At 36.1% G+C, this 7,837-nt stretch overlaps 4 non-coding genes across 4 annotated transcripts; 2 read left to right on the top strand and 2 right to left on the bottom strand.

Annotated features, from left to right (window-relative positions):
• The first annotated feature begins 1,806 nt into the window (after positions 1-1,806).
• trnak-cuu (transfer RNA lysine (anticodon CUU)) lies at positions 1,807-1,879 on the top strand. The gene has a single exon. It is a non-coding gene; the product is annotated as a tRNA-Lys (tRNA).
• Positions 1,880-5,841: 3,962 nt separating this feature from the next.
• On the bottom strand, positions 5,842-5,930 carry trnay-gua (transfer RNA tyrosine (anticodon GUA)). Its single transcript is given in 2 exon segments — positions 5,842-5,877; positions 5,894-5,930. It is a non-coding gene; the product is annotated as a tRNA-Tyr (tRNA).
• Positions 5,931-6,039: 109 nt separating this feature from the next.
• Positions 6,040-6,112, top strand: trnak-cuu (transfer RNA lysine (anticodon CUU)). The gene has a single exon. It is a non-coding gene; the product is annotated as a tRNA-Lys (tRNA).
• A 1,270-nt stretch (positions 6,113-7,382) lies between these two features.
• Positions 7,383-7,472, bottom strand: trnay-gua (transfer RNA tyrosine (anticodon GUA)). The gene is given in 2 exon segments: positions 7,383-7,418; positions 7,436-7,472. It is a non-coding gene; the product is annotated as a tRNA-Tyr (tRNA).
• Between the last annotated feature and the right edge of the window lie 365 nt (positions 7,473-7,837).

Below are 7,837 nucleotides of genomic sequence, written 5' to 3'. Positions count from 1 at the left end.
TTTTTTTTTTTTTACAAAACCAATATTAAAGGATCATTTTGCCAAATACTTCACATTTATTATTTTAACACACATATTGTCGTTATCTATACATTTCTGTAGTACCTTAACTGTTACTTTACTCTTAAAATCAAAGATAAATTGTTAGGCCAATAACTTTTTGGCATTATTATTTTTTTATGTATAAACGGTGGCCTTAAAACAGCAGTAAGCATTCCTAACAAGCTTACATTACGATCATTCCATTTTCAACAAGACCACATAAAAATGTTCTGGTAAAAATGTTCCAAAACCATCCTTGTCTTATTCAGTTTGTGTTCACTTAGTTACTGACCTGTATAATTCTGTGTTATCCTAAATGTCCTAAATGTATGCCAGTGTCAGGCATATTTGTGTCTCTCTAAGAGTGAAAGCATGCATGTGTGAGTCCATGCATCAGCTGTATGCATGTATTTGTGCTTAAATACACGTGTGTATGTGAGTGTGCGCCTGTTATTCGGCCTTATTTAAGGTAAAGTTATTTTGTTGATGCATGTTTTTCTTTCAGCACATATTTAGAGCATTAGTATTTGCTTTTCTTTATTTTCTTTTATTGTACTGTAGGCCTAAATGTTTTAAGATTTCACACCTTAAGATCTTAACAGCCTGTCTTTCTGAAGTGTACAGAAATTCTCTGTATTTATGTCAATGTCTTTTCTTTGTGAAAAGGAATTAAAAAGTAGACTTCTTTGAGTGTGTAATGTGTCCTGCTTGCTGATAAGAGCCAGCTTCCTTCTCCCAAACTGTGATTTACAGCAGCCATGGTTAGGACACATGAAAATGGACAAGCCTTTTCAAGATTTTTTTAACAAGGTACTTCCTGCACTGTAGGAGGTCTGAAGTGCTTCTCTACAATGTTAAAGATAAAAGTGGGATCAAAAAATGTCATGTATATAGTCATGGGGAAAATGTTATTACAACGATTTTGTTGATTATGTCATAACAAATAAAGAATAATGAGTAGTTATTAATGTTGTTTTGGTATTTTTCATAATGAATAAGTAGTAGTGTGTATAATTCATGTTATTTGCTTCTGGATCAAAATTGGTCCGTAAATTGTGGCATAAAACCAGCTGCTGGTTGCTCAGTGGTGTGTGCAAAACAAGCATTAACAGAAAGTGTTATGTAAACCTCGTGGAAAGGTGTTACAGACTGGTCAACAGCTAAACTATAGGATAAATATTTTGATATTACAAGTGGCACTCAATTCTATCACAAACTTGTGGAATTGTTTAAAGCTCCTGCTGAACAAAAAAGCCACTTGTAAACTGTAGTATTATTGTATGCATAAGGTTTTTGTGAAAGGGTTTATTCAAATAATGCACAGGAAGTTTGGTTATGGTTTTGGCAATGATCTCTGCAATGTCATGTAACTCATCATGCTACAAATGGTGATTGATTATTCATATTTGATAAGCTGGAAGACACTAGAATGAAGTAAAATAAAATGTGAAGTACTAAATAAATTCACAATTTTGATAAATTAAAAAAGACACCCACAGGGTCATTGTGCACTAAGATATTGCAAGGGGAAAAGTTTCACAACTTCCATGTACCATGTATACTATAGCTAATCAAAGCCTAATTTAGTGAATCAACTTAAAAGTAAATTCTGACAGCAAAAATCGTTTAGGGCAGATTTTTTAGGAATCTTTTAGAATGACCATTGAGCAAAACTATTTTTAAGGCCACATTGGTAATGTCTTTTGCTAACAATTCGGCAATTGACAGAGAGTTATATTTTAAAAAACAAACCAACTTTCCACAGCCCGGCTAGCTCAGTCGGTAGAGCATGAGACTCTTAATCTCAGGGTCGTGGGTTCGAGCCCCACGTTGGGCGCTAAACTTTTCGTTTTGTTAACCAAAATTTAAAAGATGCGAAAAGGGCAGAAAACATGTATTTGTATAAATTTGTTTGTAACACCACACCCACAGTCCTGGTGAGAACACAAGAACCATTAGGAGGCTAAGATAACTTTTATTTAGTAGATGTTTAGAATATGTTCTGTTAAGATCACCGTTTTTCACAGTGTTCAGACCCTGTGTGCGTTCCATACAGTTTACCTTCATCATTAAACGTTTTATTACACACATTCTTTTCAAGTAGCTTGTTTTACATGTCGAAATCAAACAAACCAGGGAAGATAATACAGTGCTCCAGCGACCGAAACTTTTAGTTCAGCTTTTACCTTGTCAGACTGACGTAAAGCGAATTACAAATAAACAAGACCATGACTAATATACACAGAATCCACCTTATACTTTTACGCATTGTTTATGTATAAATAACATGGTTTAGACTTTATAAAAATATAGTTCACTCAAACACGCAACCCCTGAAGTCTTTTATATAAGATTGTTTATATTGTAATTTTCAGTTACAAGTGCGCCATCTACCGGTTCTATAAAACAAGTGCTGCACCTTTAAACAGGAAACAGTATGAAGTCCACAACGCCATGATGAAGTGCAGAGCATGAATGTTTTACACGTACCGAGTATTTAGGTACAGTACTGATAGTTCTGAATTTGCAGTGAAAATTAGACTGTAATCCAGATTTAAACAGTGTTAGAGGACAGCTGCTGACTTATTGTGTGTAAGCAAATGTGTAAGGCCAACCTTTGTTTTCACACATGCAAACTCCACAGCCTTCCCAGCTAACACAGAACGTTCCCGTAACGTTAGATTTTGGTTCCCCTATGGTTATTTTTAGGGAACCATCCCATAACGTTATGGTTCTATTTTCGTTAAAAAATCAGCGCTGTTCCGGGAACTATGAAACCTAACGTTCTCTCATGGTTTTATGAAAACTAACAGAGAACGTTATCTAAAAGTTGCCTTAAGGTTTTCTTTCTTATGTGTTTAAAGTAACGTTCCAGTAACGTTCCCGGAAGGTTTTCTCATGATCCAGTGAGAGAAATTAGCTCTCTATATATATAGCAATCAGAACTCTCCATTCCCAGCTAGCACAATCATCTGGCCCAGTTCCCACTTTTCTATCGGCACAGTCGGCCGAGTGTCAGAATCGGCCAGAATCGGCCAATGTAGCCAGATCCGGCCCAGTTGTTACCACAGCTGGGTTTGGCTGGTGCTCGTAGAAACGCGTGCGCGCCGACGCTGGTTGTCCGGCTGTGGCCCAGCGTCCAGTCTCTGATTCAGCGCCGGCAGAACAGCGTCACCATAGCAACAGTGCGACGCGAGCCGTTGAAAAATAGGAATCGTTCGTTCGTGTGAGGTAAATAAACATTTAATCTTAACAACTTTTTACTTAGTAAAATGTAAGCAGAAAGTATATTAATGAGTTTTGGATTAAGATAGAGAGCAATTTGGAAATTAAACTGTTAGGTAATGTTATCTAGTGAGTTTCAGGTTAACTGGTAGTCTGAACTGAAACTTTTCAGGTAACGTTAGCTAAAAGGCTAACAGTTTCTAGCATTAGACAACAGCTGCTAAATAACTGAAGCTCACTGAATACTGTGGATAACGTTAACTTAAAAGCTACAATAAGCAACAAGAACAACAACAACAATAATAGTAATACAATAATAAGCAACAGACGACCTACCATCTCTGACTACATCCACAAGGTGGACCAACAAAGCAGGTGTGTATAATTTAAGAGTGGACAGTAAGTGGACATGGTATTTGAAAACTCCAGCAGCGCTGCTGAGTCTGATCCACTCATACCAGCACAACACACACTAACACACCACCTGTCACTGCAGTGCTGAGAATGATCCACCACCTAAATAATACCTGCTCTGAGGTGGTCCTGGGAGTCCTGACCATTGAAGAATAAGGTAAAAGAGGGCTAACAAAGTATGCAGAGGAACTGATGGACGACAGTGGAACTGTAGAGCTACAAAGTGCACCTATAGATAGATAACTTTATTAATCCCATTGGGAAAGTCAGTAAATGGTTAGTAAACTATATGGTTAGTGGAGCTGATAGAAAAAGAGTAAACATACAAAGAGGTGGTTTTAATGTTATGGCTGATCGTATATAATTTTATAACCCAAAGATTGTCCCTTGTATTTTTTGTAGATATTCAAGTGTCCACTACCATCACTGAGCCACATTTGCTTATTCACCTCTCATACATGAGTAAAAACTATGAACACTACTCTGCAGCATCTAACAGCCGGTGTAGATCATCAGCCAAGGTCACAAGATCCAGCAAGAAGGTTCTGGGTTCGATCCCCAGGTGGGGCGGTCTGGGTCCTTTCTGTGTGGAGTTTGCATGTTCTCCCCATGTCCGCGTAGGTTTCATCCGGGTGCTCCGGTTTCCTCCCACAGTCCAAAGACATGCAAGTGAGGTGAATTGAAGACACTAAATTGTTCATGACTGTGTTTGATATAACCTTGAGAACTGATGAATCTTGTGTAATGAGTTAACTGCCTGTCCTGTCATGAATGTAACCAAAGTGTAAAACATGACGTTAAAATCCTAATAAACAAACAAACAAACTGTAATTTATATTGTTTATATATATATATATATTATATATTGTTCACTTTTATAATTATTATTCTTTTATGCAATTATATGTTATTTTCTATATATAGTATTCATATAGCTGTCATTTTGGTTCACTTTTATAATTGGTCTTATTTATAATATTCTGATTATTATTATTATACTACTTGCTGCAATTATCTTAATAAAATACTTTCTACTGCACAATCTGTAGTTAATCTGTAGCATAAATCTACTATTTTATCTATGATGATGTAAAGGAGAAGAAAACGGGAAATAAATAGTATCGCAGAGTTTCGGGGGCAGGTTTCAATAATTTTAAGGTTACGGGAACGTTAGGGGAACGTTCCCAGAACTATAATGCACAACCAAACGGGAACGTTCTATTTCCGTAAAGAAAACTTTCCTGGGGAACCAAAGGGCAACCAAAATGATCCGTTCCCAGAACGTTCTGGGAACCAAAAACTAACGTTCCCAGAACGTTCTGGGAACCAAAAATTGTTAGCTGGGCCTTTACAGGTGGTTCCATGGAAGAGACGTGGAGAAGAACGAAAATGGGGAAAAGCTTCTGTACCGACGTGAGATTAACATAAACTACAGCTACAGTTATATTTATAATTGGATGTATATCTGTTTTATATGTTTAACCCGCCAACTAATTTGCACTAACATCATGTAACATCGTAATATAAACATCGCAAATCTGTTACATTCAGGCTTTATTGTAAATAAAGTCGCCGTCATGAAGTTTGGAGGTTGGAGCCAACGTGGCCAACAAATGATCGATCTACAAATTATATTTTGATCTACAAAGTGCTGCTTCAACTCTGTGTTTAACTATCTATTTTAATAAGCATCTGAGAAACGTAAACGTGGCCAACTTGTGAAAACGACAGTTTGTCTGCTTTTCTTTGGGTTTTTAAGTTAAGATGTAACAAATGTAACTGTATAATGTAAGACTGGCAGCACCTGTACTTTTCCACATTTTAACTTCTCTGACAAACAACCTAGTAGAACCTCGAATGTCACCAATTAAGTAATGACTATTAATGTTGTGATTAAAAAGTCGACTGGAACTTTGCAAACCACTTTGTAATAGTTACTGTAAAACGTTGTAGAGACCGTTGTTACAACACCCAAAAGTGTTACATTTCAAGGTTGAAAATGTCAAAATGAGCACTTACAGTACTTATCTTGCTATTATTATTAATAAGAATTTGCAGGTATTTATAATAATGCTTAATTATTTTTTAATTATAACGTCCATCACCAGCAATTCTATTAATATTTTATGAAGATTTATTTTTGTATGAATAAAACATTGCTCCTTCGAGCCGGATTCGAACCAGCGACCTAAGGATCACTGTTGTTATTCCTCTACAGTCCTCCGCTCTACCAACTGAGCTATCGAAGGTCGTGAGGATCAGGGAAGATAGATAAGACCACGTTGGTAACTTGTTTTGCAGGACACTGGTAGAGCAGTGTGAAGGGTCCTGTTATACGTCACAGAACTTGAGCCTACAGCCTGGCTAGCTCAGTCGGTAGAGCATGAGACTCTTAATCTCAGGGTCGTGGGTTCGAGCCCCACGTTGGGCGGTAAATTCTTCGTTTTCTTAACAAAGAGAGCAACATGCATTTGTATAAATTTGTTTGTTACACCACACCCACAGTCCTGATGAGAGCACAAGCGCCACTAGGAGGCTAAAATAACTTTTATTTAGTTACAAATGTTTTGAGACTTTTGAAGATAAATTCTAGTAAGATCACGGTTTTTCACAGTGAATGCATTCCATACAGTTTACCTTCATAATTAAACGTATTATTATTGTAAAATAATCTTTTACACATACTGATATGTTAAATATATACTAGTTTGTATCACAATTTCTGAGAATATATCAGGGTACCAGTAGCGTTCCAGACTGCAGACGTTTGTTTTGATTAGTATTGATTATTTTTTTCATTTTACACGTCGGAATCAAACAAACCAAGAAATATAATACAGTCCAGCGACCGAAACTTTTAGTTAAACTTCTACCTTAAATTGCAAATTAACAAGACAATGGCTAATATACACAGTCCAGCTTATACTTTTACGCACTGTTTATGTATAAAATAACATGTTTTAGACTTTAGTTTTAAAATAACATGTTTTAGTCCACACGCAACCGCTGACTTATTTTATTTAGAGCTTTTATAATGTAATTCTTAGTGTTACAAGTGCGCCATCTACCGGTTCTATAAAACAAGTGCTGCACCTTTAAACAGGAAACGGTATCAAGTCCACAACGACATGAGTGAATGAATAGGTGTACAGCGTTAATGTTTACACGTACAGATTATTTAGGTACAGTACTGATAGTTCTAAGTTTATTCTTTAGTTTCATTAGCCGTATTTTAACAATGTTAGAGGACAGCTGTTTGACTTATTGTATGTAAGCAAATGTGTAAGGCAAACCATTGTGGTGACATGCAAACTTTACAGGTGGTTTCCGTGGAAGAGACACGTAGAGAAATGTAACTGTATGTATATAATAAACTGTATAATAATGTAATGTATAAACAATCTAGTAGAATCCTGCATATCAAATAAGTAATGATTTTCTTTTAATGCTAAATTGTAGACTGGAACGTTGCAACACGCTTTCGAATGATTATTGTAAAACCTTGCAGGACACCGTTGTTACATCCCCAAAAAGTGTTTAATTTGAGGTTGCAAATGTAAAAATTATTTAGCAATTCAGTCAGTAATAATTTTTAAATATCATTACTGAAGAAAGTGTTATTAAAAAATAAAGTATGTATAATAATAATAATTTCTGGCAATGCAATCTACGATTGATTTTTGCAAGACTAAAATGTTGCTTCCTTCGAGCCGGATTCGAACCAGCGACCTAAGGATCACTGTTAGTTTTTCCTCTACAGTCCTCCGCTCTACCAACTGAGCTATCGAAGGGCGTGGAGAACTAGGAAGCTTGAAAAGTCTACATTGGTAATGATAGGCATATATTAAATGTGAGGTTTACGGCAATGACTCGTAGTACATGTGTTAAATGCGGCATTTACTGCCAAGTATAAATACCTAAGTTGCTTTAATAAGTCTAAATCGTACATCGATTGTAATAATTATGTTGTTATCTAACATAACCTGTAGTGTTCCCAGTGGCGGTTCTAGCCCCCTCCAGGAATACAGTATATGTAACTCAAATTGAATATGAAAAAGAAAAAGCAGAGCAAATGCCTAAAATGGTGATTCTTTGTTGATCTGTTTACATCAAACTCAAGAAAATGTAGACTGAAAACTGCATAAATAAAATGTTG

Source organism: Trichomycterus rosablanca, chromosome 5, assembly GCF_030014385.1.
Source record: "Trichomycterus rosablanca isolate fTriRos1 chromosome 5, fTriRos1.hap1, whole genome shotgun sequence".
Lineage (NCBI taxonomy): Eukaryota > Metazoa > Chordata > Actinopteri > Siluriformes > Trichomycteridae > Trichomycterus > Trichomycterus rosablanca.
Note: the sequence above shows the minus strand (reverse complement) of the source record. Positions and strands in the feature narration are given on the sequence as shown.